Source organism: Polypterus senegalus, chromosome 3 (genome assembly GCF_016835505.1).
Source record: "Polypterus senegalus isolate Bchr_013 chromosome 3, ASM1683550v1, whole genome shotgun sequence".
Classification (NCBI taxonomy): Eukaryota; Metazoa; Chordata; class Cladistia; order Polypteriformes; family Polypteridae; genus Polypterus; species Polypterus senegalus.
Window position 1 is genome coordinate 251,836,230 of NC_053156.1, and position 15,716 is coordinate 251,851,945.

Consider the following 15,716-nt stretch of genomic DNA (forward strand, 5'->3'; position numbering starts at 1 on the left):
TCAGGCCCCTATCACCTATCCTAAGCCTAACCCTAACCTGGTAAAGATCACCCCACCACAGAAGTGAAAAAGATTCTACAGTATTTTCAAAAGGGATAAATAACAGGGATATTAAAACCCCAGAGACCATGGCTAAAAATGTGCAATGTTTAATAAGAACAACAAAAAGAGCACTTCCAAAGGCACAAATATGGTTCCAAGAAATCAATTATACAGAAACTTTAGATAGATAGATAGATAGATAGATAGATAGATAGATAGATAGATAGATAGATAGATAGATACTTTATTAATCCCAAGGGGAAATTCACATAATAACTTACAAACAAAACAGACACTAGAAGCATTTCAATAGGTATATTTTAAAAAGCACATTATATATATATCTAAACTCAGACAAGAAGATTTTCATGTAAAAAGGGACTTGATACATTGGACTTCTGAAACAGGACAGAAATATTTACAAATGTTGCAATTAACTTTAAACTGCTAAACAATAGGACAGACACCAAACTAAAAAGAACAATAGTTCAAAAACAAATAGAACATAATGTACTAAACTTAAGCAAAAAAGTAAAATTACTAAGGCCCAATATGCCATTCTCTCAAAAAGCCTAACATTTATACCCACACCTTTAAATGATTAAAGAGACAAATACAAGATTAGATATAAATAATTTTAACAGAAAAATGAAAATAATCGAAAACTTTGAGGGCAGACCTAAACAGAGTAAAACTCCATTTATACCAAAATCCACCTAGGAACCTAAAGGTAAACAAATTTGAAAGGAAATGAGAACTCCTATAAAAACAAATATTCGACAAATAAAAACCATACCTCAAATATACAGAAAAACAAAAGATAATTAAACATTAGAAAAAAGAAAGGCCCTACGACAAAACAAATGCAAGAAATATTTAAACCAGCAGATAAAGGCAATGTTATAGTGGCCATGGATAAATAAGACTATATTTGAGAAGTAGAAAGATAGCTAAATAATAAAGAATACTACCAGAAATTACATGAACCTATATACACAAAAAGAGATTAATAAAAAGACTATATTAGTGATAAACAAAGCTAATTTCTAAAAGAACCAACTCAACCTAGACCCAGAAGATTTTATATTCTTCACAAAATTCACAAAAAACAAGAAGAATGGGCAATCCCATTTAAAATACTACCAGGTCGAGTGAAACTTGTAACATTGCAGAATACTTCGATTATTACTTGAATCCATTATCCCAAGAACATAGTAGCTATATTAAAGACAAAAAGGACTTCATAGTAAACAAGTAAAATTAATAAGTAATATTACAATAACAAGATTGTTTCCTCTTTACCATGGATGTAAACAATCTTTATACAAATATAACAATAGAGCATGGCCTACAGGTCATCAAATTTCACCCAGCATGGATCCCAAATAAAACAAGATCAGGTAAATATATAATGCAACCTTTAGAAATATCTCTAAGAACGAATGATTTTGAATTCAATGAAAAGTATTATCTGTATTATCTACAAATAAAAGGTACAGCAATGGGCAGAAAGTATTCCCCAGCCTATGCAAATATGTATATGGCAGAGTGGGAAAAACAGGCCCACTATAATGTAGAACAAAAAACAAAAATTTTTTACAAATACTTGGATGATATAATATAACAGATTCACACTCATTATTCCAAAACAAAGTTATCATCTGACTCATACACATAGAAGAATTGTAAAATCACAACTACTAAGATTAAAACAATTTACAAAGAACAAAAACACTTCAAAGAAGCAACAAACATTATTATAAAACGAAAAAAGAGGTACTTGCATGGGGGGAGAACTTGGGGTGGAGAGTATCTCTAAAAAACAAGTGAGGAAGAGGGAGGCCTTTAAAAGCTCTGTGTTTCATAGTAAAAATACCTAACCCTAATTGAACTCAATGATAATAGAAAGTCACGTATGAACTCCTAAAACAAGATCCAGGTAGTGGTTACAGGAAAAAGGTGATAGATTGTCTCAAGCAGTTAATGCATGACAACGCTTGACTGGACCTCATACCACAGATTATACCCAGGGGAAACTACACCAAGTCTGTACGGTTTACCCAAGATACATAAACAGGATGCACTGTTAAGACCCATTGTCTGCATGATCAATTCGGCTACATATAACATCTCAAAGTTCTTGGCTGCTGTCCTCAACCTGTTGGTAAACAGTTCAAAACACCATATTCAGAATACTTTGGATTTTCTGGAAAAGGTGAGAGATGTCATTATGGAGGCAGATGACACTATGGTCTCGTATGATGTTACATCTCTATTCACTTCCGTTCCAGTTACGGAAGCAGTGGAGGTGGGCCGTAAGAGATTACAGGATGACCCCACACTCAGAAAAAGGACCACTCCTTCAATCCACATATTTCATATACAAAGGCCAGTACTACAGGCAGAAACATGGGTGTGCCATGGGTTCCTCAGTTTCACCTATTGTGGACAATCTGTATATGGAAGAAATGGAAAAGATGGCGATATTTTCCTATCCTGGAACACCACCGAGCCATTGGTTCAGGTATATGGACGACGCCTGGGTGAAAATCAAATCTCAGGAGGTACCACAATTCACTGACCACATCAACTCAGCAGACAAACACATCCAGTTCAATAGGGAGGACATGACACGGGACAGGCTAGCTTTCTTAGATTGTGACATTTCCATCAGCAATGGGGGACAATTGAAAGTTGATGTGTACCGTGAACCAACGCATACGGATCAGAATTTAAGGTTTGACTCTCACCATCCGCTAGAGCACAAAATAGGTGTCATCAGGACTCTACAACACAGAGCAAACACCATACCCACAGACACAGTGGCCAGGGAAGCAGAAGAACATCATATCAAAAAGGCCCTGAGTAAATGTGGTTATCCCAGCTGGACTTTTGTCAAAGCAGGGAAGACACCTAAAGAATGCTCTAAGCAATCCAGAAGAGAGGAAGGACAACTGCTGCCTAAGCGAAAACCTTTGGTGATCCCTTATGTGTCAGGAGTATTGGAACAGCTGAGACACATTTTTTCAAAACACCAGGGGCCTCATGTATAAGAGGTGCATACGCACAAAAATATTGCGGAAGAGCATTTCTACATTCAAATTGCGTTGTATAAAACCTAAACTTGGCGTAAAGCCATGCACATTTCCACGGTAGCTCATACCCTCTCGCATGCAAGTTCTCCGCTTGGTTTTGCAGACTGGCGCCACCCAGCGTCAAAGTAGTGCTACTGTTCCTGTGTGGTTTATCTTTCTTTTCAGATCCATATCCCTGACACGGCTTTATAAATACACTGAAATTAATCGCATATTGTTTATTAGTTTAATGCATCTGATTGTAATTAACCTGTAACAATATAATGGTCCACAGAATGGTCAAACTATTCCAAATACCATATCTGCTGTAGTGTTGTTACTCTCACTGCACCTTCTTCTTTTAGCTGCTCCCATTAGGGGTTGCCATATCAGATCATCTTTTTCCATATTACTCTTGCTGCACCACTCGGAGTATTTATCTCATTGTATGTGAGTGTGAATCACAGCTGTACAGCAGCTGATCGGAAAGAGAATTATCGGTATACAGCATCAAGCACACGCTGTCTCAGCCCTTCGCTGTTTGAACTGCTCTCATCTGACAAATGCTTCAGAGTCTTATCCGTCCATCAAGTGTTCCTTGTAGAACTGTCTGTACTTATAAGTACAATCACCTCACTGTAAACTTGCGATACAGTTATAATATTGCACAACCTGAGCCACTTTATAAAGCATATTTACATATGATGACAATATAATTTTTAAAATGAAATGCAGCAAAATATGCTTATTATATTATACAGATAAAACTTTAACTACAAGGTGCCGTATCGCTATCGAGGAGCTGGAACTTCATTCACGGATTGTTCCTGTCTCGCGCTGTGTTCTTGCTGTGGCTGGTGCAACACTGGAAGGATAGATGGATAGAATAATTAAACATTACGAAGATATTTCGATGTTCCTTAAATCGACGTTCTAAGCTTACAGATGGGTTAACGTCTATTACAGAGCTGATTGTGTGGTGATTGGGTATTCGGAGAAAGAAAAGGAAGGACAGGAATTGGGGGTTAGTACGTTTGAAAGAGACAGTACTTCTGTAATAAAGTATTTCATCGAAGGTCGCGCATGGTGCAGCAAGCATCTTGTGTGAGACATGAACAATCACTGTGCCACCGTGTTCCCATGTTCAATAACATGCTTTAACTCCTATTATCATGAAAATGATATCACGTATACTTCTCAGTATTTTAATTATTCAGAGAGCTGTAATATTACGAATGTAATGTATTCTGTGTCCTGTCGGGGGAAGAGAAAGCCCAGAAGCACGTAGTGATTCACACACATAGAAGACCAGATACAAAACAAAGCCATTTAACGTGCTACTTTAGTTACGATGCTGATTTGAGAAACTAGTAAATTAAATGATTTTAAGATGAAGTTTATGATGTTCTACTTTAATGACAAAATAAACTACATGATTAAAGTGGAAATTTTTAGATTAAAGTTGACATTTCGTGTTTTTTCCCCACTGTGTCCCTTTTTTTTTCTCTGTACCCTAATAAGCTTTCATATGACACTCAGATGGTGGGCTACAACTCGCCTTTTCACTGCGACTTTCATATGTGAGAACTTCTTTTTTATTTCGGGCACTGTGCAACTTTGTGAACTTGAGCATTCGAGTTTCTCCAACACGCTATGCACTCGATCAACTTCCTTTTGCTGTTTATACCACTGTTTAAACCAACAAGTGGTATGTTTTTCCTTGCCTCCACTTGGTATTCGCTGAAATTCTTCTATTTTCCCTCGTATTTTGCCATCGTCTTTTCACAGAAGGCTGATCTTAAGGGCTATTTATATTGATTTGCATAATCAAAAAGGTGTAATTCTGGGATGAGACGGGGTGGGATAGCAGGCACGTGCGTTACTTTTCATGCTGACCGGGATTTATGTAGCGGAAGAACATGGAGGTTGCATCTTGTTTTTTTTCGTGTGTAAGCACATTTCCGCTTTTGTGCTTACGTCATGTTATAGTGCGAATTCTATGCACGCCATTGCGCATGAGGCCCCAGATCTTGGTGGCTTTCAAACCCCAAAACATGATACTCAAAAATCAGTTCACCCCAAGGATCAGGTGCCCCGGCACAGACAGAGTAATATAGTTTACACAGTTAAGTGCCAAGAGGATTGCTGTGAATCATTCGTCGGGGAAACCAAACAACCACTGGCGAAGCGGATGGCGCGACATAGAGGAGCTACCTTGTCAAGCCAGGATTCCACAGTCTATTTACATTTACAGGACAGTGGTCACTCTTTCAGTGATGAAGATGTGCACATCCTGGACAGGGAGGAACACTGGTCAAAGAGGCCATTTACGTGAAAAAGGAATGACCTAAGGGTACATCTTTTACCATCTTACAATGTAGTGATTGCAGCCATTCCCCAATTCTCTGTGAATGGTACCCATGGCCATTGATCAATGGACAATTTGCATATCATTGATCACACAGCCCATTGTTAGTCAATGGTGCTAGTTCGGTCATTAGGCCAAGGTACTGTTCATAAGGTTGGAGAAACCTGCAGTCAACTGAGACTGAGAAGGTCACTTGGATGAGTGATGAAACATATCAGAAAAAAAAACTATGTCCAGATGAACAGAATCAACTTTCTAAATCAATTACTAACCTGATTTATTTGGTCTAAGTTGTCACTTTAACCATGTTGAAGCTGAAAGGTAAAGACAGTTCAAAATGGTGTTTGGTGTTTAAAATGGGATGGTTTATGGAATGTTTTGTTAAAACGGACTTACTATTTAGTGCCTGTCAGCACATGCTTCTGGGTGAGAATTTTACCTATTTGGAGATTAACAGTGTTATTTGCACAATTTGCCTGAAAGCAGGATCTTTTAATGAATGGGCCTCTGGGAAAGCAATAAACCACTGAAAAGTGAACCATCTCAAATAACATTTGAACCAGAAATCTCATAATAATCTCATCCAAGAAGCATTTAGAAAAATTGCTCCAAGTATACTTGCAGATCAAAGTGCCAAAGGGAGTGCCAATTGGCCCACTGATCTCTCTCTCTCTCAGATATGGCAACTTTTTCCCTTCTACGATCAGACCACTTAGAATGGTGTGAGTTATTGGTATACAGAAAGAAAAGAAGGGAAGACAGAACTCAGCCCTGAGATATTTATTTAAGCATAGCTTAAATTAATATTACAGTAACTATCACAGTTTCTAATAGTTGTAAAGACAGAGTCATACAGAGTCAGATGACCAGGGAGGGGAGAAAAACAAAAGCTCCATCTGATATGATGCTGAAAGAATTAAACTTGTAGGGGTTCTAAGGCCAAAACCCCACCCAGCAGTACCAATTAAAATCTAATACAACTGACCCAAGAAAATGAAATTATTAAAAGACAAAATTAAAGAAGTGGAGTTTAAGAAATTTTTTTAAAATGCTCTACAATATTAGCCTGGCATATGTCCTTCAATAAAGCATGCAACATTTTTGATTGATATTATAAGTGCAAAAGGCCACCTCATCAGTTATTTTACGCAAACCATCTCATGATGATATAAGATTATGATTCAAAATGTAAGGAGGATTGAGAGCCTTATATATGATAAAGAGTGTTTTAAAATCATTTCAAAAGGGCACAGGCAATCAGTGTAACAATATTAAGAATGGTGACATATTTCCTTTATTAGTTAAAATTCTTGCTGATGTATTGTGAAATTGCTGCAGCTAATTTGTCTTTTTTAGGTAGTCCACTTAGCAGTGCATTACAGTTATCTAGATTCTAGATGATTAAAAATAAAAGCTTGAATTAATTTTCAGCTTCTTGAGATGTTATAAAAGGTCAAATTCTCACATGAAAGAATGCCATCTTGGAAGACTGGTTAACATTTGACTCAAACTTTAGATTTGAGTAATTAATAACACCCCTAAATTCCTTACTTCTGGATTGATTTATAAGGCCAGAAGATCAGTTTGATTCTTAAGACCTTCACTTTTTTCATTTCTGTCAATAACTGAAATTTCTATCTAAATTTAATTTTCATTTTATCACATAGTGTTACTCTGCCACCTCAAGATCTCATGGTCATTGCCAATAGGATTAAGGTTGAAAGTGTCAGTTTTATCTTCAGATTTAGCCTGCTCTTGGAAGTTACCTTGACTAATGCCTTTACCTTCTGGACACTCGGTTCTGGAGAATGGCGTATCATACGCAGATCTACATATGTATCATCTTTGTTAATTAATGTTTAACATCACTTTTCTTTGGCAGTGGCCAGATTTTTTTTTTAAATTCCTATCCAACCATTGTTCTTTTTAATGTCATTATCCTTAAGAATTGCTTACTTTAGATGTATTCATGGTGTAGTTTTTGTTAGGAATTTAACCAATCAACTTTGTGACTAGCGAAAGATAGGTACATTTCAGATGAATTATATGTAAATCACTACAGTTGCGCAGAGAATGACTAATAATGTGAATTGTGAAGACAGTTGGCAGCACCAGTCTTTACTTGAATGCATCACAAGAAAAGGGGTAGCTTGACTGTTATTTGTGCTTATTATTTTTTATTTGTTAGACAAAATGTATTTTTTCACTTGAAACAGGAGAATGGGTTAATTACTTTATTAATTAATTTAATTAGTAAAGGTTTATTAATTGTTAATTTCTTTTTTTTTGTTTAGGCTCAGCACATGAAGGGCGTTATTTCTTTTATAATTTGTTTCAACTCAATTTCATGACTTCATACTATTTTTGACAGCTGCCATTCTGTTCTGTTGATTAGTTTACTGTAGACGTACTGGTCACTTACCTTTTTGGGAATAATTGCTTTTTTTGTTTTGATTTGACATACTATGTTAGTCCCAAAGGGGAATTGTCTTTTTGCATGACTTTTGGTGTTTTAGAATATTCTGTTTGTCCTTGGCTTCAAATCAAAAATGAAAAAGCAAGATTTTGTTTGATCTCTAACAAAGATAAATCATGTCACTTTAGATGCTTGTGTCTTTGTATTACTGCACATGCTGACCAGAATAACACTAGGGAACCAACCAGATGCCAGTCCCCGCTGGGCTAATTCAGAATTACCGATTAGCCTAATATATGCACTTTGGAATGATAGAGGAAAACCGGATTGGTTGAAGAAAAAACATGCAGACACTCAGGAGATCATCATGGCTATTTTGCCACAAGGTTATAATAATAAGGAAAAAAAATTGAAACTTCAACAAATAATGAATAGTACACAATATTTTTCAATTGATGTTATAAACATTTGCACGGTTACTTAATTTAGATTTTTTCTCTCTTCCAGAACTGAAATCATATTGTTTTGATCCATAATGAAATGGTGGTGCCCTGTCCAGACTTGGTTTTTGCTTTATCCCTCATGCTGAATAAACTCTGACTTCCAGTGACTCTGAAACTGGTTTAAGACAGTCCAGTGAATGGATCTATTTACTTGTGGAAAAAGATAAATATTACATGAGCAGTTTAGCAAGGTGTCACCAGGGGGAGACATATTCCCTAACACGTTGTGAAGTTATTCCCTAAAATGATGTTCATATTATTTACGTTTTTAATCTTTAGTTTTCATTCTACAGTTTACCCACTAAAGTCAGCGTGAGATTCCAAACACAATATGTTTACTAAGTAAAATATTTTATGCTTTTAGATATTAAAATATTCTTTTGCTGATATTAATTTAATTTATTTATGCATATACTGCACTGCATGTCTTTATCTATTTAACCATCTATTAATTCATTTATGTGTTTGCTTTTTTGTTGTTCTTTTCATTTGTATTATACATAGAAAAAATCTTCCTTATACATGGAAAGATAATTGAATTTCTTGTGTGTATTTCTTCATATATGATAAAAACATTTTACAACACACACTGTATAAAGTCAACATTTTTATTGAAAAAGAGTTAGTCCTGTGCATAAATTGTATTCAGTGGGCCGTACTGCAATTTTCCTTGTATATTATATGCATGACACAAATGCAAATATATATTTTATCGCTCTTAATCAATATTGTTAATACAAATCTACTAATAAAAACATTTTGTATGTTAAAAAAAATATTCTTACATTCTTACATACAAATAAGTAAATGTGCTTTTCTGATATCCAGTTACTGCTATAAAGCATTTTCATTGAAAAGATTAATGTAGAAGTTACTAGAATGCTATTTCTGGATATGACAGCCAAATTGGAGAAACCTCCAGAGGCTATAATTCTATGGAAGAGCATGACTTACAAGATAGCCCCTCCACTGAAATGCTGCACCTGAGAAATGAAATTCCTCCGGGACATTTTGTGTGCAGTCGACACATTGCTGTCATCTCTGCAAGATGGCACATGTTTCAGCGTTCTGTCTACACTTTTTAAGGCCCTGTATGTCCATCAAACTGAAAACAAGTAAAAATCAAATGCTAATAGCAAGCAGGTGATGATAGGTATTGCTATCAAGTAAATTATATGGGTTAGCTGTAGTTCTCTTTAAGTAGTGTATTTACAGTATATGGTGCTTATTATTTATTTCCCTGTGTCATTACAGTGCAGGTCTGCATTTTTGTTTTATTTTCAATGTAATTGCGAATCTGAGAGGTTGCATTATGACTACCACACTGACTCCATATCCTTTGAAATCCAGAATTTATTAGCTAATCTAGTCCTGTCATTTGCACCTTGTTTTATGGTTTTATACTCTGGTTGTCCTGGATCTGTAAACCTCCTTTTGAAATTTACTGTTTAAAAATCTTCCAAAATATCCCTGATGTCTGCCATGTTTCTTGTCTTTTGCATATTCTCTGTCTGTCTTCCTTTTTAGCATATTTTATATATCAACATTTAGGATTATAATTTGCATAATTACACATTTTTATCATTATTTTATATCCCACTAGATAGTTAACAATATCATCACTCTTGTTGTGATTGGCACAGTTACACAGAACTTGTAGCTGCTGTCTTACTGCTGCAAGGTGTCGGTGTTGAATTCTGGCCTTCTGGATTTTTGCAGGTATTCTGCAAGTGTGTGATGTTAATTTATTTGGGAAGTATGTCTGTTTGCATGTCATGTAGTGGAATGATTCCTTTCAGGGCTCTGTGTCTTAAACTCTCTGTACCCTGGAATGGGATTAAGCGGGTTAAAGCAGTGGAGAGATTATCACTCCCTTTTCAGTTACGAAAATGTACATAAAAATCAATGTTGAATTGTAAGCACAGTAAATATTTAAAAATGTGTACATCTAATTATAAAATACTTTCTAGTATTTAGCATAATATTTATTGTTAAAGATAGACATTTGAAATTGTAACTGTATGGTACAGTTAAATACTTCTGAGTAGAAATTGCTTCAGGGCTGTGGCAGCTGCTACAAAACACCTGTCTTACTTTAAAATTAGATCAGTGAGCTTATAAAATCTGCACTTCTCCCAGGGACACTCCCAGTTAGTGACTCTGTCTCTTTAGTTACCACATCAACCATATCATCGGTCTAGAGCTTAATAGTCATCTGTACAAAATTATTTAGGACAATGCTCAATTTCAGAAATGTCATCATGATTGGGATACGATGCTTAAGACACAATGTACTGCCTAAGCGCCCTGTACTTGTGCCTATCATCAGCAAATGGCTACCTTTGTCAAAAACAGAGAGGAGATCAAACCCTACCTTTTACTGTATTGTAGCCTGATTCCAGCAAATAATAAAGTGTTCACTGCAGTTAGTGAGGCACTGATTACAGTAGAATTGTCAGCCTGCATGTGAATTTTATTCTGTTTCATCCATTGATACTGATGTTATGTTTCTGTAAACTTTCCAAGCAGGCAGATGAAGTTAATTTATTTTCAGAAGGTCAGTCATTGCCATCCCAGTTCACAGATCTGTGGCTAAATAAACATATTGAAATCCAGCACTAGTAATTCAATGGCTACTACACACAATATATCACCTGACACCTAGCACAACGGAGCAAAATGTAATTTGGAAATGTTACAGTTCTAAACTTAATATGTTATCTGAACAAAAAACACTCCAGAATTGAAAAATAAACTGGAAACCTCAGTCACAGACTTTTGATACTGGCAAACAATGCTGTCAGAAGACATTGATTACAATCACATCTTTTAAGAACAGTAGGAACTTTCTCATGGGGAACAAAATAAGCTGCTTTGGTAAGGCACTTTGCTCTCTTTAAATATGTGACTTGCTTGTGAACAGTGAACCGCTTACATTTTATCTAATGAATACTGATGCTAAACTGATTGCTAGGATGCTTGTCTACTGGTTAGAAAAGGTTACACATAAATGAATAAACCCCATCCAAACACCCTTTATCAGCTCTGTATTCCTTCAGGTACTGCAAGTCAGATATTGATTCTGCTTTTGTTTTCATTGGCACGACAGTAACCCCTACTACTTAACACTAAGGGCTTTTGATTATACAAAACGGTCATTCTTTTAGCAAGTCATGGATAAAATGGAATACAGTATCCCTTACAAATGATGTAATGATAATTTTCTCATTCTGCCACCCCATTATCAAGAAAAAGATGCCAGACAAGGTTGTCCAGTGTCATATCTCCTTTTTAATTTGCATCTTTAGCAATTAGAGGCTGTCAAATCTTTATTGTTTTTCACAACTCTATGATTAGAATCTCTCTCTACAGTGTATGCAAAAATAATCTTTATTTATGAAATGCCTCGTCTAACATTCCTTATATCTTAAATTTGTGTAAGTCCTGTAACTCCCTTTCTGTTTTTAAATAAACTGGATTCAATCCTCTTTCCTACTTCTTAATCATTTGTCCCTTGAAGGCAATAGCCTGCTTCTGTTCCCCATTTCTAAAAGCTTCAAGTACCTGTGAGATGATATTTTTGCTTTAGCTGATATCATGTCCTACTCTGACTATTGTCACATGTCAAATGAGGTCATTGCCTTTGCTTATAGACACTTTCTCTCAATCTTCCAGTCACACTTGTCCATAGTTATTAAAGTTGTTCCATGTTTTAATTTTTTACATTCAAAAGTCATGTCCCCATTCTAAATACCAGTTGTAAGTCAAATTACTGATTTCCAAATAGATTTGTATGGAATGGTAACGTGTCTAACCTCAAAACATACACCACTTATTGATGACATGCTGATTTGGAATATCCTCTCCCATTTGGACCTGGATCTTCTCTCCTGACTTGGCATATTATTGAAGAGGCCAATGCCTTTCCTTATTCCTTATCAGATGTCATTTCAGTTACACAGAAAGTTCTTTTTTATAAGTTTGTCACTCAAACCAAATCTTTGTTTTATAATTTCCTCATTTGGCACCATGAGAAAAAACTACAGGTAATCGGTCCTCCCATTAATTGGTGCATTAACGCTGTCGAGTTAACAGTGCCCTTAACTTAACATTGATTAACATCCTTGAATTTTTACACACTTCCAGCATAAAGGGGTCAGCACATTAGTGACCTGTTTAATGATTCTGGGCACCTTATATTCCAAACTGTCATGAACTAGTAGTCCCAAAGCATGTAATTCCCAAAACCACATTGAAAAATGCCATCACTTATTTCCTGTCAAGCCTTGGCGAGATTTAAAGTCAAATGCAGGATCTTTATAAAGTAAAAAGTTTACTCTTACAAAATGCTGTTTTACATTATGAAGCACCGAAGAGCACAAATGGCAATGAGACATTGTCAGCAAAACAAGACAATTCAAGTGAACAAAGTCCCAATACAGAATCCAAGGTGTAGGTAAAGAACACACAGAACACAAACAAAACATAAGCACAGAAAAACAAAAGTAACTCACCAAACGCTCCTAAACATATTCAAAATTAACTTCCAGGAGTTTTGAGAGACCTCCTGGGTTTATGGGGCAGTTCCTGGTGGTAATTGGCAGGGTCCCCCTCCCCCAATCACAATCAATAGTAAATAAACATAAATAAAATTAATTAGAGCTGTTGATTAATTGCTGTTAACGGATGTGATTAACATGTTAAAAATTTCTGCAATTAAATTTTTCAACACAACACCTAAATCTGTTAATTTATTCCAGTTAATTTGACCATATTTCACACATTATGATGCACTGCCAAATAAATCTATTAATAGTAGCGGGTCACTGGTGCTTGATCATTTCCTACGTTGTTTCTTGATAATGATCTTCAACCATACACACCAGTAATATTGCCACCTGTCTCTTTCAATACAGGATCGTCCGGTATTGGAACGTAAAATGCTGTGTACCTTATTAAATCAATGAGGGACATGATTTGTCCCATGTTTTCATACACATCATGTCATATATAAACTGTCTCTTCAACAGAGAATAACATGAGAACAATTAAAATCAAACACTTACACAAGCAGACTGAATGAGTTTCATTTGCATGTCTTGTTAACATTGCAGGCAGATAAGCACTGCATGCTGGTTTAGATTGTAGGCATTATGCAACGTTCACACATTTATGGTAATAAAAAAAAAAAAAGTTACATCGCACAGTATAGCTGAACGTCCAGAACAGGGTGGACACTGAAAAAAAATATTATGGTAATGTCTGCTAATCTAAAACTGCAAGTAAAAATGGCAGTCAAGGTATACATCTGACTGGGAGACAGTATGTCAGTAGGCCATCTCTGTCCCTGGCGATCAAAACACTTGACATCACCCACAGAGGGATATTGGACCTGAACCAGTACAGTGCAGGTTCTACACATGATGCTCAATTCCTTATACCTCATTCACACTTCCCCCAAAGCTAACACAGTATGCTATTATTGTTTAACTAATTGTATGTTACCTACTGTAGTCTACATTAGGCTATATTATACTGCAACTAAAAAACCTAGGCAATAATTAGTAAAAATTGGTCATGCTAATATATCCATGAATTTGGGCTGGAAGTTAAGATAGTTAGACCTATTTTATAATTCATAAATAATACATTCTATAACAATGTGCATATTTAAACACCAACTGTTATTGGGTGTTTGACCAGTTGGAGCCTAATGAAAGTGTGACAAGCAGAAGGCCATTGTTAAAAAATGCACTGAGAGTTTGCAAGAATTCAACTTTGAAGAAGGGTCTGTGGTCCAATGAGACCAAAACTGAGCACATCATCAAAAACACATCATCTCCACCGTGAAGCAAAGTGGTGTCAGAATCATGTTGTGGAGGTTGCTTCTGTGCAGCAGGCCTTGGAAGGCTTGTAAGGTTAGAGGGTGGAGTAAAAGCAGCAAATTACAGGGATAGCTTGTAGAAAAACCTAATCTAGTCTACAAGACACCTGCGCTTTGGGAGCTTTGTTTTCCATCAAAACGACAGCGCCAAGCATGAAGGCAAAGCTGCATAGGAATGGCATAATAATAACAATGTTAATGTCCTGGAGTGGCTGAGTAAGAGTACATATATCAGTCCAACTGAGACTTAGTGGCTGTATTTGGAAAAGGCTGTTCACTCACAACCCTCATGTAACCTGACAGAGCTTGAGAAACTTTGCAAAGAAGAAGAATAGTGAAAAGATGCAGAGTCTAGATGTGCAAAGCTGATAGAAACCTCTCCACAAAGACAAAGGGATGTAATGATGGCTAAGGTCCATTTACAAAATACTTTTGCAGCTAATTATTTTGTGTTTTATATATGTTATTAATTTAGACCACCTTGCCTGAGATCTGTTTTCACTATAATATTAGAGTCTTTTCATGTTGATCAATGTCCAAAAAAACAAATAAAATGAATTAAACTATGTAAAATAACAAAATTTTTCCATAGTTTCATTTATTTTTTATATTTCTAGAGTGATATTGAGGCATTGATTGGATCTACAAATTAAATATTCCAATATGTGAGTTAACATCCCCATTTTCAACACAGAAGTCATAGACTTCAATTCAGGTTTTTCTCAAATATTAAAATGCCACATTAAAATAATAGTAATAATTTAGAATGTTACTGCTTTCAAAGAAATAATATAAAGGGGCAAACATTCAGCATAGGATTTGTTATTCAGTAAAATCCGAGAACTGTTTTAAGTCTGGATTCTTTTGCAAAGGACAATGTATGCTGAGATAACAAAATGAGATAGTAAAATTATGTAGACATTTTAATGAATGTTTAAAGCTGAATTTTTGCCCTGGATAGTAAGTCATGATTTTAATGTCTCACTGATTAATTTGCCGCCTGTTGTGTTGAAATTTAAATTTATATAGCAGGAACTCTTAGACAAGCCACTCCATGTTGGCTATTTTAAAATAATGAACCAGAAACTGTCACAAAAGTGATGCAACACTGCTTATAAAAACAGCAAACTTGACAAACTAAATAAATAACAGGATATAACTACTTAAAATATACAATCCATGAAATATTAACTAATAAAATATATTAACAATACAGAGGAAAAACATGAAAAAAAATGATTAAACATATAACAATTTTCAAAAGATATAAAGTATATGGAAAAGTCAAAACAAACTGTTAGATAAAATAAAGCTTTAAACACAGAAAACACATATAAAAGGTCAGAGCTGCTGACCAACAAACAAAGAATTAAAACTGCTAAAAATATTCTATTGCATATATCACTGAGATAATTACCTACAAAACTGT

At 35.4% G+C, this 15,716-nt stretch overlaps 1 pseudogene; it reads left to right on the plus strand.

Moving 5' to 3' along the window:
• The first annotated feature begins 1,385 nt into the window (after positions 1 to 1,385).
• Positions 1,386 to 14,940, plus strand: LOC120526659 (annotated as a pseudogene).
• Positions 14,941 to 15,716: the final 776 nt, after the last annotated feature.